Raw genomic sequence first — 16,011 nt, 5'->3', positions numbered from 1 at the left:
TTGGACGTGACCCAAACAGAGACACGACTAATGAAAGGGGTAGGGTTCGGTGAAATACTGGTAGAAATTTGTATAGCAGTATACATTTTTGAGTACTATTTTTAGTGCAGTGTATATTGTTAATTATCTACCCAAATTTTGTGGATATCATGATGTAGGTGTTAGCTTAGTTTGCTCTTAGTACAAGGCCAAGCTTAATTTCAACTAAGTCAAAACAAACAATGTGCTGTTTCCTAAAAGTTTTTATGAAACCATGGCAGCTCCTTAATAAGGTTTGCTGGTTGTATCTATATTTGTTTGGGGCTATAAACAGATAGACTCTTAATGTTCTTTATAAGTTCAGTGTTTGAAGATAGCTGTTCTGGCAGAAAACAGTAACAGGCCAAAACCAGTCTCTCACCTCAGGCTGTGAACCCGAGCCGTGAGAAATGTCTGTGTTGTGAAATGCTCTAAAATTTAGAGCATTTCACAATTTAGAGTGATTAGATTTTAATAATGCCAAAACGAGCCAGAGCTTTCCTGTAATAAAGATATCCGCTAATAACTTGAATTGAGAGTTTGGAATTTATTATTTTTCTTTAATCAGGTTTTAATGGAACAAACTGTGAGGTGAATATTGATGACTGTCCAAATCACCGCTGTCAGAATGGAGCCACTTGCATGGATAGTGTGAATACTTACAACTGCCAGTGCCCACCTGAATGGACTGGTATGGAAACATGGAAAAAAATATTATTCTTTAATTATTTTTGAACTGGTTCTTTTTAATGATTCAGTCAAACTGATTCACCAAGCATATGTCAATTACTCAAATGTTAGATTTTAGTTTGGGAGTACAACTTTGAGATGGAATCATAAACAAATGTAATTAAAAAAACATAGTGATGAACAGCAATATTTAAGTAAATATTTGTCACTTACTGTAAGTAATGATTCAAATGAGTCAGTTATAATTTTTTTTTCACTGGCTTACTGAAACAAATGTTCCAAATAATCCAATTCATTAAAATTATTTAGACTTCTCAATGCTAGCAAAAATCTCTTTTCACCTCCTTCAAAATTTCCTATTGAAATCAGGTCAGTTTTGCACCAATGATGTGGATGAATGCCGACTGCAGCCCAACACCTGTCAGAACGGAGGCACATGCAGTAACACACTCAATGGCTACAACTGTGTTTGTGTGAACGGCTGGAGTGGCCCCGACTGCTCAGAGAACATTGATGACTGTGCAGCTGAGCCCTGCTCCGCTGGTTCCACCTGCATTGACCGTGTGGCCTCCTTTGTCTGCAGCTGCCCACCTGGCAAGACTGGTCAGTAAAAATAAACAGCATGGCCTTAAAATTACAGCACATGTAGGCTACTCAGAGACTCTTGTCTATAACCATAACACTCTAAAGGCCTATTCACACCAAGTCTGAAAAACATTGAAGCATAAAAAGATTTAAAAACTGAACAATGCATGGACACTATCACACTCAGAAATACTGTTCTGGAGCGATCCATCATCATTTTTTCATGGTTCGGTAGTAAATCATTCAGTTAGGAATCTGAACTTTTTTTTAGACACTGACAATGTTTCTGCATTCTATCTGGTACAAACTTTTGAAACGTTTGGTGTTAATAATTTGTTTGCAATTATTTCATTCTACATGTTGGATCAACTTTGAGTTAAAGCAATAGTTAAAGTAAAAAATAAAAATGTTGCCTTCATTTACTCACTTTCATAATATTATTCAAAGCCATATGACTTTCTTCTGTGGAACACAAAAGGTAAATTTTTTAAGAATATCCTTGCCTTTTCATATAATGAAAGTGAATGGGAACAGGGTTCTTTTCATTCTTTGGAAAGCTTGAAATACCCACTTCCATTTCACTTTTAAGATATGGAAGAGGGGAAAGGATAATCTTAAAAAACTATAGTTTTGTGCTCCACGGAAGAAGACGGTTGATAGATTTTTCATCTTTGAGTGAACTATTCCTTTAACCCTTTTATTGCGTTGGGTCATTTTTGACCCAGGAAATGTAGATAATAATTTTTAATTACCACATAGTTTTTTAGTATCACTAAAACCAAACATTGGGACTTTGTCAAGACTATCAGAATACACCATTTTTTCCCTTCAGATTTTTAAATAATATTGTTTAAGAGATATAACCATTTTTAAATATTTTGCTGTTCACGGGTCAATTTTGTACATCTATGAATTACATTTTTTTCTAATAAACACTTCATTTACATTTTGCCATTTTCCCATATTCTCTAACACAATTTTTTTGTCTCTCACTGGGACAGCATCTTGTTTACAAAGATGCACACAAACATTCCTACAAACATTCCTGTACAAAACAGTCATGACAGATGTAACAAACATAAAAAAATAAACAAAATCTACTAAAGGTACTACTGTCTTAAGGGGGTGTGGAGAGAGCAAAAGTTAATTCACACATTAGTCTAAAAAGGGATTGAAAGAGAAAATTGTCCACATTTTACTCTGCAGCCACCTGATGCCAACCCAACAGACAGCACACTCGCACCTCAACATTCGGCAGTTCATGCAAATACTGTAAAAAGTATGGATTTTGCTTAATAATATAGTAAAGAAGTATTAATGTTGTCTAGTTTACAATTGTGTTGAAGTATAGTTGTAAAAGAATACATTGATTTCATAATTTTTGACCACCAAGTGTTTGCCAGAATGAGAATAGAATCTAAGTGCAGGCTTCTTAATATAAACTCAGGGAAGGGAGGAAAAGACACTGAAAACAGAACAAATCTCTACAGCCAAGAAAGGTTAAGAGCTGACAAAGAACACAGGGAATAAATACACAAGGACTAATAGGGTTAACAAGACACACCTGGGAGTAATAAACACAAAAACCAATGAACAACGACAATAAAAATAACTACAAAACCCATTATCAAACTGAAGACACGAAGTGAACATTAAACATACATAGCGACCCCTGGTGGTCGCCAAATTGCATTGAGCAATTATGAGTAATAGGAAATTAATTTAAATTATTAGTAATTCTCACATTAAATGTTAATATAAATTGTATATTATGTTATATCTAGATTAAATTTCACAGAAATATTGATAAAAATTATGTCTTCATACGTAGACTGTATTAATGTATATTTTATATAAATATAAATATATACATTTTATTATTTCTAAAAGAACGGCATATTAATGAATATCTTTTGGATTTGTCAGTTAGCATGCCAAAACTATAAATCTTGTTACATGTATGAACAGTTAAAAACCTATTAATGACTTATAGTCAGTATAGTTTTAGATGAAACCCATCGGGGTAATGAATGAATTCCACCAGGTCAAAATAGAGACGCGAATGCAAAAGGTGTATGCTGATTCTGAACGCAATAGGAAGGTTAAATGGACTTTAACATGTACTGTAAAAGGCATCTCAAATAAGCTTTGACATTTAAATAACCATAGCGATTGTTTCCATGGTCAAGGCTTGCTTTGTTTCATTGATGATGCCTGCACCAGTAATCCTTGCAAGATGGGAGCTCAATGTGACACAAACCCAGTCAATGGCAAGTTCAACTGTAACTGCCCATCAGGGTACAAGGGCAGCACCTGTCAGGAGGATATCGACGAATGTGTCATCGGTGAGAAAAACCTTATATAAGTCATGTGAATCTTAAAAGTCATGAAAGTTTTTATAATGAATATTTATTTTTGTAGTTATGCTTTGTTGTAAAATGTTTTCTTACAAAAGAGAAATTAAAATTTTCATTCAACTCACTCAAAAAAAGAATACATATATATATATATATATAAACCAGTAGTCACAAACGACTGGATAGGTCATGGAAAAGTCATGAAAATTTGTGAAAAAGTGAAACAAAATAAAAAACACTTTACAATAAGGTTCCATTTGTTAACATTAGTTAACAACATAAATTAACATGAACAAACAATAAACAATACTTTTACAGAATGTATTAATCTTGGTTAATGTTAATTTCAACATATAGTAATACATTTGGGAAATGTTAACATTAGTTAATGCACTATGAACTAACAAACTAACAATGGATCTCTGATTGTACTTATATTAACCAACATTAACAAAGATTAATAATAGCTTTAATAAATATATTGTTAAATGTTAGTTCATGATACCTAATGTGTTAACTAATGTTAATGAATGAAACATTATTGTAAAGTGTTAGCAAAAATTATTTAGTGAAAAATGATGGGAACCCTTTTCTCTATCTGTCCCTGTTTCTCTAACCTTTCTTCCTGTCCTGCGTAATTAAGTAACAGTGTATTGCTTGTACATTGCTGTTAAATCTCTTTGGTTTTGGGCCTTTTCAGACCTCCTTGTTGGAGGTTTCAGCAGCCATTTTCTTGACTCACTTCTCTTTGTCTCTTTCTCTATCCATCAGGGCCAAACCCATGTGAACATGGTGGCTCATGTAAAAACACAGAGGGCTCATTCACCTGTAACTGCGCTCCGGGCTACACCGGCCCACGCTGTGAGCAGGACATCAATGAATGTGGCTCAAATCCCTGCCAAAATGACGCCACCTGCTTGGATCAGATAGGAGATTACACCTGCATCTGCATGCCAGGTTCTCACATATACACACACACATGCTCATACACTGAATAGTCCACAGTAATCAACTGTATGATGACACTGATTTGGCTCCATGTCATCCCCATATTCATCTACTGACTGTGTGTGTGTTTCCCCATAGGCTTTGAAGGAGTGCACTGTGAGATTGACATTAATGAGTGTGCCAGCTTACCTTGTCTCAATAATGGTAAATGTCTGGACCAAGTCAGCCGATTTGTCTGCGAGTGTCCTCAAGGTGAGTGTCGTAATATTGACCCGTGCCGAAAGATTGATTCATCACTGCTGCAGTTTGCAGATTATTTTTCAATTAATGTATCAGTGTATGTTCAGTTCATCTTCAAGACAGAGTCAGACAACTGTCTGCAGATATTCAACTGTCAGCAAGTGTTGTCAGTTATTTATCTGCTGTTCAGTTTCATGATGCATGTGTGTGTGTGTGTGTGTGTGTATTGACCACAGGTTTCTCTGGGGAAATGTGTCAGGTTGACATTGATGAGTGTGCCAGTACCCCGTGCCATAATGGGGCCAAGTGTCTTGACCGACCTAACGGATATGAGTGTGAATGTGCTGAAGGTACCGTTACAAGCTTGTTTATTCAGCTGTTTTAAACTTTTCACCCTGTGGGGAAAACACAGATTAGAAGCACAAAAAAACCCTGTCATATTTTTACCAGTCAATATCTAGGTCTGATAAAGTGTGAATAAATAAAATCATAAAAGTCATGGAAAAGTGTTGGAAAATTCTACAGTGAATATAGATTTTTCTGGTTATGCTCAGCACTGAAATATTTAGTTATCTAAAAGTTTGCTCTTTATGTTTGCAATGTGTATTTAACAATTATTTAAAAAATTATTATCCAAGAAACACAAACAACTTCAAAAGTCATATAAATGCATTTGTCAAACTGTGGTCATAAGATATATTTACTGCTCTGCGTAATTAAAATGTATTATTAACGTTGCTTGTAGTGCTAAGTTGTGCTCACATACTTGACCTTCTTAAACAATTAACTAATTCCTTGTCTTTTATGCTGGTCTCTGTAGGTTTCACAGGGCCATTGTGTATGGAAAACATTAACGAGTGTGAACCCAAACGCTGTCACCATGGCGATTGCATAGATGGAATTGCTACCTTCATCTGCATGTGTCACCCAGGTTACATGGGTCCCATCTGCAGCGAGCAGATACGGGAGTGCCTGAGTTACCCCTGCCAAAATGGAGGACACTGTGTTGACCTGGTCAACATGTACCAATGCAACTGCTTGCCGGGCACCTCAGGTGGGTCTCAAACATGATATTTTCCTTGCACAGGTTCTTCAAGGAACCATATTCTACTCTTCATATCATTTTATTTTCTTCCCCTGAAGTCCTTTTATAATGTCAGTCAAGGTTTCTTACAGCAAAAAACATTTTCCACACTTTTCCTGACTTTTAGAATTAAACAGGCTGTTTGCTACAGTACCTTTAAGATTTTTATATGTCAATCATCTCAGTTATTCATTAGGGTGGACCATCAATATCATGACGATTTTTGAATGACCTGTTAATTTCGATAAATGGTCCGAGTAGACTGGGAGGTTTTTTTTTCATGAATAGCTAAGTATGTCTACATAGTGCATCAAACACTTTAATTTTAAAAGAGCCGCTTTAAGAGACCTCCATTAATCTTGCATCACTGTTTGGATTTGCTAGGACATTGATTCATGGCTATCAGTTACACTGCCAACAGAGCTCACTACAGCTCCCTGCTGGACACTATACCTTACTACACACCAAAAAATACCCTTTAGTGTTACTCACACTGACACACTTGTTGAGAGTTATTTCAGTGACATCTGTGTAAATTGGACCAGGTTTTTCCAGCTGCCTGCTTTTCCTTTGAGCATTTTGTCATTTGGTGTTTGTCTCCTCTACACAGGCGTGAACTGTGAGATTAACCACGATGATTGTTCCAGTAATCCCTGCCAGTACGGGACCTGTGAGGATGGAATCAATGATTACAAGTGTGTTTGCGAGCCTGGATACACAGGTTTGTTCACGTACCTGTACATAAAAACACGCAAGCAGATGCACACAATGTGGGAATGTGGGTCACTCCCATTTATTTACTAACATGTGTGCAAAATGTTCCTACTGCTCAATTGGTAGAGCATGGCGCTAGTAATGGTAATGGACTTGAATTCTAGGGAAGACACAAACTGATTAAATTTACATCCTAAATGCACTGCAAACTGCTTTTGATGACAGCATCTGTCAAATGCGTAAATTTAACAGCTATTCTGGTCTAGCATTATTGAACTGAGATGTGAGTCTGAATCCAGTTCCTGTAATTTCTTGATCAGGTTCCCTCACTCTCTATTAAAAAGTGTTAAATAAAATAAACATTTCAGTTATATTAATGCGTTCCCTTACAAAAAATGATTGCAGTACAAATGTGGTAATTTGGATGCTGTAATACTGCAGTACCAGAGACTATCTAGCAGAGACAGAGCACTTCTATTTAAATAAATAGGAGAAATTGGAAAACCTAACAGCCAATGGATGTTGAAAAGGAAGTCCCGCCTCACCAGTAAAAGAGTCAATCAGCTTTTGAATAGAGAGATCACCTCAATCAATATATCTTATTAGCGATCCTCCCTGAAAAATAGAATTGTTTAGTTTGAGCATAAGAAGCACAATTAATGATACCACTGTTGTCAGATTATACTGCTGATTTGATATATTGTCTTGATTGTAATATTGACCAACTGCCTTAGAGATTTCAGTCTTTCCCTATTGAAGTAGATAGGAGCTGCACTTTCAAAGATGGTCACCAAATGGACTGACTTTCTGTGAAAAAGGACTTTGAAAACTGCAGTAGTACTGCATCGAAATTACCATGCTTGTACTGCAGTAAAGAAAATTACAACAATGTCAAAATTACCACACTTGTAATGCAGTATAGAAAATTCTAATTGTTTTTGTAAGGGTTTTCTAAAGCGTCTTATAATTTTGTTGAATTAGTCATAGATCATAATTGTTAATCTGTCTCTTTCTTTATCTTTCTCTTCTCTGGCTCAGGGGAGCGATGTACTGAGGAGATAAACGAGTGCAGTTCGAGCCCGTGTCTGAGCGGAGGGACTTGTGTGGATAAACTGAATGGGTTTCAGTGTTTGTGTCCGTCTGGGACTCACGGTCCTCTGTGTCACTCAGGTGCAGACCGCTGCAGCCCCGAGCCCTGCCAGAATGGAAAATGTGTCGAGCAGCAGGACGGGTAGGAACAGCCTTTATCCATCATTGATGTCATTCTTCTGCCTTTAGTATACACCCCATGAAATCAAATTGGAGTAGTGTGGCATTAGTCTATGTATGTTTGCTTTTGTGTACTCCTAAAGAATTATATTATAACAGATATACAAAATTAAAAGTTGTAGTCTATCTCTTCCAAAACTGATTAAAATATCGATGACTCATCTTGCACTCAGTCATTTGTCCAATAAAATGCACTTTAGAATGAGAATGTCCCTCCACCAATGCAGGTTTTTTCTGACTAGTAAATATAATGTAGCAAATCATGTTCATGACTGTGAAAATTGCTATAAATGCTATTGTCTTTTAAAAAAAATAATAATAATGGAGTCATTGATATGACCAGCCCCAACATCCTATTTCAATACATCAACACAGTAAAGAAACTGCACTTTTCTAGTGATTTCACTGGGTCTTTAATAAGTAAAGAGATGAATATGCATTTTACTGAGCACTTAAATGCGTGTGTATTTTTAGGTACCACTGTGCGTGTAAACCTGGCTGGGAGGGTAAGAATTGTGAACGAGAGAAGAATGAGTGTCAGTCCAACCCCTGCCAGAACGGTGGAATTTGTCATGACCTTTTCAACAACTACAAATGCGTGTGTGCCCATGGATTTTCAGGTAAAGGCTTGTGAGCGTTTATCTTTCACACAAATCTATATGCCTTTGTTAGTAGTTGTTTAGAATAACTGTGAAGTTTATTTCAGTATCCAACTCCCTCTTTTTGCCCTTTTCTTTCTCTTCAAGGTTCTAACTGTGAGATTAACATTAATGAATGTGAGTCAAACCCTTGTATGAGTCAAGGAACCTGTGTAGATGGAGTAAACAGCTACACCTGCCACTGCACCCTACCTTACACAGGTGACATATCCACATGCCAGAATTGCCCCTCTGGGGTCAGTAAAGTATCTTAAACATAGTCCATTCTGCATGCTTGACTGACAGTACTGCTGTGATCTCACACACTCAGGGAGACATTGCGAGAAGAAGTTGATGCCCTGTGCATCTCAGCCCTGCCAGAGAGGAGGGGTGTGTCAGCCATCCCTGGATTACACCACCTACATCTGCAGGTGCCTTCATGGATGGGAAGGTAAGTGCTTTGAGTCTGTGTGTTCATGCTTTTAATTATTTTTATTTAAGAATATCTTTGATATGGTTAAAGGGATAGTTCACCCGAAATTGAAAATTCTGTTCCAAACCTGTATGACTTTCTTCCATGCAACACAAAAGAAGATTTTTGCCAGAATGACAGCTACCATTCAGTTTCATTGTATGTAAAAAGATGCAATGAAAAGGTGACCGAAGCTGTCAGTCCCTAAAATTCTTCCTTACATCTCCTTTTTTGTTCCACAGAAGAAAGAAAGTCAAGAGTGGTCTGGAACAAAATGATATTGAGTAAATCATGATGAAGAATTTAAAATTTTATATTTATAGGTGAACTATCCATTTAAAGTAGGGTATATTCAGAATAGCATTCTGAGATGCACATTTTTTTTCCCACAATTGTACAGAGTGGTTATCTAATTTACCGTAGACTTTGTCAGTTCAAACCAGGCACCACATTCTCTGTTGACCTCTCTCATCAACAAGGCATTTCTGTCCACAGAACTGCTGCTCACTGGTGGTTTTTGTTTTTGACTGATGTGAGTGAAAATCCCAGGTGATCAGCAGTTACAGAAATACTCAATCCAGCCCATCTGGCACCAACAATCATGCCACTGTCCAAATCACTGGGATCAATTTTTTTACCCATTCTGATGGTTGATGTGAGCATTAACTGATGCTTCTGACCCGTATCTGCATGATTTTATGCACTGCACTGTTGCCACATGATTGGCTGATTAGATAATCGCATGATTGTTGGTGCCAGACGGGCTGGTTTGAGTATTTCTGTAACTGCTGATCTCTCTAAACGGTTCTGATGCTGCTTGACGACACTGGAATTACTATTCGGTCTAAATTTCCCCCCATTAAACTGATCAACATTTTGACACATTTACATTTGGCTTTATATTTTTACAGAGGCTGTGTTTAAATTACTGTCGTATTAATTTTACATATTTGTGGTGGAATGATCCGGCTCGTCATCGTCGCCCCGTCTCTTAGGGCCGCACTTCAGCCAGGCTCACGACAGGAGTTGGGTGGGAGAGCGAGAAGAGGTGCATAATTAATAAGCCTCAGCGATGAATGAAGCACACCTGATGGGAATAATGCTTCATCACCGCTGTCTTTAAAACACAGAGCGCACGTCTTTCTCTGGGATTCGGCTTCAAATCTCCATGTGTGCACACACTGGCATCCTCACACTCCCAGGACCAGAGCTGTGAGGGACCAGAGCTGGACGAGATGGTTTGCCACCGGACCCGTTCCTTGGACCCCCGGACGCGTTAATGAGTCACGTTGCCGTTGATGGGCTGGATGCCGAGCCACCTTCCACTCATGCTTGCCACGGGCCTGGGAAGACAGGGCACCAGTGACGCCTCCGCCCCTTGCGCTGTGGACCTTCGAGGGGAGCATGAGCGGCCGATTGACCCAGCTCATGCCTGGGCCTTCCTACGGACACTACCCCACCCTTTCACGGTGCCCCGTTCACTGCGAGGATGCAAGATTCCCCCTTTATTATGAACACTATTCCCCTTGGACACTTTATTACCCCTTTTGGACATTTTACATTTATTATTATTTCCAATAAATGCCTCTCTGAGGCTTGATGCCACACCCACTATGTCTGACTCTTGCTCACCCTGCCACATATTTTAAATAGAATTAATAATTCAAATATTATTTAAAAAAGAGGATATCTGGAGCAGATCGTCTAGGTTACGGATGTAACCTCCGTTCCCTGATGGAGGGAACGAGACGTTGTGTCGGAGAAGCGACACTAGGGGTCTCTCTTGAGCGCCGAATATGCCTCTGATCTATGAAAAAAAGGCCAATGAGAAGTTGGCAGATAGTATTTGCATACCCCACCCCCGGACATACGGGTATAAAGGTGAGGAAATACTATGAGTTCATTCAGGATTTTTCTGAGGAGCCGGAAATGGTCCGGCCACTACAGTGGCTCGGCTCAGCGACGTGGCCCGGAGGACACAACGTCTCATTCCCTCCATCAGGGAACGGAGGTTGCATCCATAACCTAGACGTTCCCCGTCTGTCGCTCTCTCGACGTTGTGTCGGAGAAGCGACACTAGGGGTCCAATTTAAATCATGCCATGCGCTGAGCCGTGTACGTGTTCTGCTGACACAGGAGCGGGCAGGTATTTTACGTGCACAGGTGACCAGCAGTGTCAGACTGCACGTACCCTTCCCCAATGCCCCAAAAAAGTCGTCGGAATCCTTCTGGTTACCCTAGATAGGGGAACAAGGCGACGCTTTCCGTCCACAGAATCATCCAGGAATCCGAGGAGTGGGATCTCCTGGGAGAAAAAGCGCATAATTTTACCTCAACCGAGGGAAAGGGCGCTATATGCAAGCGATTCACCCGGCCAGCCCATCAGTGTGTTACCGAGTTCTACTGGCTCGGACCTGAGAAAACACGGGATGATACTGACTCAACCCTGAGACTGTAAAATCTCGCAAAGGTATGTAGAGTACCCGCTGCTCTACATATGTCTGCCAGAGAGGTCCCCCTGGCCAGTGCCCACGAGGACGCAACACTACTTGAGTTGAGTGAGCTCGGACACGCAAGGGGGGGGCACGGCCTGGGTGTGATAGGCCAATGAAATGGCGTCCACTACCCAGTGGGAAAGCCTCTGTTTGGAGACAGCGTTCCCTTTCCGTTGTACCCCAAAGCACACAAAGAGCTGCTCAGAACATTTAAAGCTCTGCGTGCAGTCCAGGTGGGTACGCAAAGCACGTACCGAACACAGCAACGAAGGGGCTGGGTCTGCCTCCTCCCAGGGCAGCGCTTGCAGGTTCACTACCTGGTCTCTAAAGGGCGTGGTAGGAACCTTGGGCATGTAGCCCGGTCGGGGTCTTAGGATCACATATGTGTCTGCCGGACCGAAATCCAGAGAACGCTTGCAGGTCCCCAACCCTCTTGATGGAGTCGAGCGTGATCAGCAGGGCAGTCTTAAGAGAGAGGCCCTGATCCAACTGATTCTAGCAGCTCGAAGGGAGGTCTCTGGAGGCCCGCGAGGACTACTAGAATTGAGACGAGGAAGTACGCTTCATTCAGGTCTGCCGCTGCGAACCAATCTAGATGCCGAACAAGTTTAAATGTGTTCTTGCGTGAGCATTTTTGAACGGGAGTTTGTGCAAAGCCCGGTTGAAAAACTCATCAAGATCTGTCGTAAGCCGCCACTCTTCCTTGGGTACGATGAAGTAAGGGCTGTAGGGACCCTTCTTCATCTCGGTTGGAGGGATAGGCTCTATCGCGTCTTTGAGTAAGAGACTATTTCCACACGCAGGGATTTGGCATATTTTCCGTGTACTGCGGTAAATCGGACGCCCATGAAGGGGGCGGAGCCCTGGCAAACTGAATTGCGTAACCGAGTCGGATGGTCCTGGCCAGCCAGCGTGACAGATTGGGAAGTGAAAGACACGCATCCAAGCTCCGTGCTAGGGGCACTAAGGGGACGATAACTTTTAACTGAAGGTTCTCTTCCGTGGTCTGTTTACCAACTGCGGAGCAAACGTCTCAATCTCTGGGTCGTCTCGATCTCTGGAACGCTTGGGAGCCGTCTTGGTCCTCGCAGGGGTCCATGAGACGGGGGGCGTGCGCTTCCTACAGGGTGCTCGATGCTGGGGCTGAGAGCTGGGCCCACTCTTGGTTGAGGCGGAGCAGCATGTTTTTTTGAAGCCGCAGGAGGACGCCCTCGGCGAGCAGATGGGGCATGGCCCCTGGCAGCAGGTTTGCGGCAGGGCAGGATGTGTTAAATGGCCTCCGTCTGCTTCTTCACCGCTGAGGACTGCTGGGCGGAGTCGTCAACGGTGCCGCCAAATGGAAGGAGCTGGGAGACGGGGGCGTTCGAGAAGGCGCCCGTATTTCGACCAGGTCCAGTCCATAGATTGCGTTTCTGGACCACAGGGGTGGCCATCAATATAAACTATCTTTTATTCTGTGTGCACATCATGTTTAGAATACATTAGGTTTATTGTAGTCTACATCACAGGCCTATTTTTTCTATCCTATAGCTACTTTTTTTTTACATTGTAACTGTTATTGGTTAATGTTCTTTACTGTATAGCTGTCAGATTAGATCAATGGCTAATGCACAACACCGTTTCAATATGTTAAGTAACTTTTAGTTGGTGAATTCCGTTTAAAACAGGCTGGGTTGCTCTATTGTTCCTGGACTATTCATTCAATTGTTTTCAATAAATATGCCTGTTAAACATTCACTAATTCAGTGAATGCATGTCATGTTTTATATTTAATATACAATGATCATAATGCAAGGCAAGCTCTTCGCAGATAAATGTCCCTTTTCAGTGGAATTTGGAATAAGTACTTTAAATAGGGTGCATTAACAAATAATTTATTTATTAATTTTACCTTTCTGATGGTTGGTTTCTTTTTAGACTTGTCGACTTCAACATTTTCTTTTAAACATCAGTGAAATTAGTTGTTCCGCACATCTCTAATGAAAGTATCAGTCATAGAGGCGTTAGCAGCATTTTAAAGTAGCCTATTCAGAGTATTTGCCTTTTATCATAACATTATTGTTCCGAAAAAATTCTGGACCGCTGTCAAACTGTCAAACCGCTGTTTTATAACACTCATAGGAAAAACATTCAGAAAGTGAATTGGATAATTTGTGTGTAGCAAAGGGTGTCGCAGATATCAGAAATATTCACTAATAGACAGTTGATAACATTAATAAATGGATAGAATACAACAGGCATATTGTTTTACTCACTGACTAAAATCTATATATTTGTATACAGCATAGAGCTACATAAAGAGATGTTGCTTATTTTTAAATATTATTTTCATGAAACATAAACAGAATATGAAAATCTGTTACACATGATTACTTAAAGCATGTGCTCCCTATTAAAACACAGTGATATGGTGCATAAATCTTGACGTTATCTTCACAGAGCGCGTTTTGACATTTTGAGCAACTGAAGGGAACTCGGGCTGCTGCTTTTAGAGTCCTAGTACCTGCCACACTCAACCTCTGCCAATGCAACTTATACAGAGATGCGATTTACCTGTGTTTTTTTCTCTCAACGCAATTTTGAACAGGTGCTTCTCTATCACAGGCTGCTTTAAATAAGATACCTTTTAGTTACCGACTTGTAATGCCCAAGTAGATTTCATCTGTCAAAGTCTAGGAACAATCTACAACATCTGAATGGTATTTGTCTAATGTTTGTGTGTAGGAGCCCAGTGCACAGAGGATGTAGACGAGTGTCGGAAGAACCCATGTCAGAATGGAGCTCAGTGTGTGAACACCATGGGCAGCTATCGCTGCGAGTGTCAGCCTGGATACAGTGGAGTCAACTGCCAGACCAACATTGATGACTGTAGCTCTAGTATGTGTCTTTTCCATATTCATTTTGTGGATATATGACCAACACTGCAAATCCTTATGTTTACACTCTCTTTTTGAAGCTGGGGGTGGTGTAGCCTAGTGGTCAAAGATCTGGTCAGGTTCAACCTCAACAGGGTTGATCTACAAACCATTGACTTTTAGTAAGACATTAGTATTACACGTAACCAAAAGTGAGAATTCTGTCATCATTAATTCACCCTCATTTTTTTCCAAACCTGTATGACTTCCTTTCTTCTATGGAACAGAAAAGGAGATGTTAGCCTCAGTCACCATTCACTTTCATTACATGGTATAAAGATTAATTGAAACAAACATTTCATTTTTGGGTAACTATCCCTGTAACACCTTGTGACTCCAGAGGATCAGCCCTTTGAAAATCCCAAAAATCCCTTTTGCAAATCCCTCAGAGCATCAGCAAAATTGTTCATTAGAATTAAGGTGTTTCTTTCACACATTTCAAGCCTAATCTCACTGTTTTCTTTCCCTCTCAAGATCCGTGTCGCAACGGTGGTACGTGTGTGGATGAAGTAGGACGGTTCTTGTGCGAATGCAGGGCTGGATTCTTTGGTGATCGCTGCGAGGAGCAGGTGGACGAGTGCGCTAGCACCCCCTGCTGGAATGAAGGCCGCTGCACGGACTATGTAAACAGCTACACATGCGAGTGCCGGCCTGGCTTTGACGGCATCAACTGTGAACGTGATATCCCAGATTGCACTGAGACGTAAGTTTATTATATAAAATATATATTGTAAATAAAATGTTTTCTTTTTGGACACTTTTTTATGAGATTATAAATCATACTTCAAAGAGACTGAAATTTCTTATAGAATAATTTTTATAAATAATGTATTTAATTATTTATTTTCAGTTCATTTACTTTCATTCTAAATTTTATTTTTAATTCTCCACAGCTCCTGTCTCAACAATGGAACATGTGTGGATGGAATTAACCATTTCTCCTGCCGCTGTCGACAAGGTTTTTCGGGCCAGTTCTGCCAGTTTGAACTGAATGAGTGTGACTCTCAGCCCTGTAAAAATGGCGGCACCTGCATAGATGGCCTGGGGACCTTCCATTGCACCTGCCCACTGATATACAATGGAAAAACCTGTGAGGTACAAAAAAACAAGAAAAAACATTTTGTCCATTCTTGAAACGTAAACCCACACTGCTGATGTTACACAACTTTTTTTTTATTTTGACACCCCTGAATAAATTTTTACTCAATCACAGATCTAATTTACTCAATCACAGATGTTGATCCAAGATATTGACTTCCTTAGAACTATACAAATATTTATATATAAAAACATACTAGCCACTCATTTCAGTGTGATTTGCCATAAGATGGCTGTTTTTTGTGCACATTTTTATTTGGAAAGTGGGAAAATGGGGAAACTTCTATAGTGGTGAATAGAAGATCATAGGAAAATATGATTGTTTTTGTGTTCCCATTTGCTCCAACTGCGATAGAATAAATCCACTATTATGCTTCCATGATATTCCAAAAGAGGAAGAAAAAGAGAGAGATGGATTACAGTTTTTCCTTCATTAGAATTTTTTTCGGTGGCAGTCAGAGCGAAATTTTGAACAAATGGCTTATTTT

At 40.0% G+C, this 16,011-nt stretch overlaps 1 protein-coding gene and 1 pseudogene across 1 annotated transcript in view; one reads left to right on the top strand and one right to left on the bottom strand.

Moving 5' to 3' along the window:
- LOC127620564 (neurogenic locus notch homolog protein 2-like) overlaps positions 1–16,011 on the top strand; it is a 73,214-nt pseudogene that overhangs the window by 45,046 nt on the left and 12,157 nt on the right.
- LOC127620568 (uncharacterized protein C1orf21 homolog) overlaps positions 1–16,011 on the bottom strand; it is a 156,825-nt gene that overhangs the window by 139,571 nt on the left and 1,243 nt on the right. The window lies entirely within an intron of this gene.

The sequence above is a fragment of the Xyrauchen texanus genome, chromosome 27, assembly GCF_025860055.1.
Source record: "Xyrauchen texanus isolate HMW12.3.18 chromosome 27, RBS_HiC_50CHRs, whole genome shotgun sequence".
Classification (NCBI taxonomy): domain Eukaryota; kingdom Metazoa; phylum Chordata; class Actinopteri; order Cypriniformes; family Catostomidae; genus Xyrauchen; species Xyrauchen texanus.
Note: the sequence above shows the minus strand (reverse complement) of the source record. Positions and strands in the feature narration are given on the sequence as shown.